This window comes from Brienomyrus brachyistius, chromosome 8 (assembly GCF_023856365.1).
Source record: "Brienomyrus brachyistius isolate T26 chromosome 8, BBRACH_0.4, whole genome shotgun sequence".
In the NCBI taxonomy this organism is placed as follows: domain Eukaryota; kingdom Metazoa; phylum Chordata; class Actinopteri; order Osteoglossiformes; family Mormyridae; genus Brienomyrus; species Brienomyrus brachyistius.
The window spans coordinates 26,603,137-26,605,779 of NC_064540.1; positions in this window are offsets into that span (position 1 = coordinate 26,603,137).

Here is a 2,643-nt window from a genome sequence, read left to right on the forward strand (position 1 = left end):
TTGTGCGAGGCAACAACCACATCCGCTTAAGAAACTAGATACCTGTATCGTTTTAGATATTGACCTCAACGGTAATTATTGGTTCGATTCGTTTGATAAATAAATTTCTAGTACTGTGCAAATCACATTACACAAAGTGCAAATGTTCTTTTCTTTTCGATGGGGATAATTATATAGTTCTACTTCCTCAGTAGAGCCATTACCAAGTTCAACAAGGGTGATTTATGTAAAATGGGTTTCAAGTATATTTTTGTTCTTTTAAATGGCATTTATGTAGAATTCGTGTAGATAAGAAAAAAACACAGCTACCAATTATTTGCACATTTCATGCCATTAATACTTGGTTTTTATGCATGCAAGCATATAATTATCGATGTGTGAATACTTTTTATTCGAAGTAATCAATATTATATTACAGTATAAGGATTTTGGAGAATGCCATTATGTAGTAATAATTATTTACTAAAGTATATAAAGCATATTGCATTTGACCAGTTTGCAGAAAAATGGAGGACTTGGCACTTTCGTTTTTCACTGTAAATTGGAAATACACACAAAAAACATAGGCACGCCGATGTATGCGACACATTCAAATTCGATTTTTTTTTTATTTTTAAGGTCTTGTAAATTCCACATGGAATTAAGGGTACAGCGAAGTCAAAATTGGTTATAATCTGATAGGGAAAACTGAACTTTCCTGTTGGTTGTGAGGTTCTCATAAATATTTCACAATTCGTACTCCAAACATTTATGAATCGATAAAAGGAGTTAAGGTATTATTAAAGCTACAAGAAACCTGATGCCATTGTCATTTTGGACAATAAAACTATTCCCTTCAGATCTATTAGACTTACATAGATTTTCTAAATTTCCCGTCGAATCTAATGGCCTATTTCTTGTCTAGTAAACTGGAAAAATCATACAGTTGCTTGAGCCACTTCTTATATCATGTAATAGCAATAAACTTACAAAGCTGTAGTTCGTTCTACTATAAACCATTATCATAACAAGAGGGTTCCTTTTTGTTTTAAACAATGTTTACTTGCGCGGATGGATATGGTTCAGCTGACAGAATCACGGTGATCGGAACTTCTTTTTTAAATGGACTGTGTGGAGTTGCTGATTGGGTGTCGCCCCAGGGAGCTTGAAGATGGGGTACAAGGGAAGGGGGTTATGGTAAATTCATTGTTAAAATAAACAAGTAAAAACGAAAAGAAAACGTCGAACGAAAACGTGAAAATGCTTGTTTCCAGCTAATTAGCTTGTGCAAAAACGATGCTGTTCCATTTAAAACGATAGCAGTCGTCTGCTTTGATCGGTAGGTATCGAACTGGCAAGAGGAAACTAAGGAAATATGCATATAGTGATTACTAAGTATACGATCTGCTTATTGTGTCTGCTTATTTTGTAACGCATTTTTAATTATACAGTTTCGAATCATACACTTAACCTAAGCTAAAGTACATTACCCAGTATGGAAAAAAGACCCCGAAAGACTAAAACTCTTATGAGAAATATAATGTGTAAATATGCATCTTAATATGTTATATGTTTCACAAATGTACGTCAACAGCATAAGCTTATTTATATGAAGGCAATTACCTACTGTAACTTATGCAACAAAGGGTACCATTTTCAAGAATTACTTGAAAATTAGTTTTAATTACAATATTGAAAACTGGGGCGTAAACAGCATCGCGGTTTTCTAATGGATGAAACGGCTAAATTAAGTCTATCGTTGTATAAACTGGATGTATTTAATAGACTAACTTAGGTGTAACTCTAGAATCGATTTGCCAGACAAGCCGATTTAATTTTGTTGTCCTCGGGGTTGTCAGCACCCTGAGTATTGTGTACCATGCAGGGCCTTCCGCCGATCACGTAATATACGCAAGCAGTTTGAGAACACTATCTCAAACCTTGAGAGATGTCTCACTTGAACACGTAATAAATGCTCGTCTTTTACGTAGAATTTTTCAAGGCATGTACTCAGTGATTTCAATAGACATGCAAATCACAAACATAATTATTGCAGATATTTATAGCAAATAACCTATAACTGGAATAAAACACGACGCAACTGTATTTCTTGGCACGCGTCTTCAAGCAGACGCGTCGCATCCCGGCCAGTGAGGTCTGGTATGTTTCTGCTGCGCAAATAATTAAAAAAAAAATTAGAATTACGAATTAGTTGCATTTGTCATGCAGTCGAACAGCGCTTTTTAAGTACCGTTACGCTACAGAATTGGTTTGGTCCCTCGTCACCCTTTAGTTTAAAGGGTAGGTTTCATTGTTAATAAGTAGCCTACCTATCCCGCATTTGAAACGGGCGGGGCGAAACGGTCACGAATCTAATCACAATGTACTCGGGTTGGCCTGCCGACGTGGCAGGCTAAGACAAAAGTACTTTTGGAGTTTTTGCCCTGTATTAAGATATTAAAATTAGTTAACATACCTAAAATGGAGGCTGTTACCCCTACCATTTTGTTGAGTCAAGGGCATAACGATAAAGCCCGAAGCTATAGTGAATTGTTCTGGGACACAATCTTTCAATGTAACCATCTCCCATGCACGGACTTTAAAATTGATGTATTTCAAGCATCACACATACATATATATATGTGTGTGTGTGAAGTACATAAT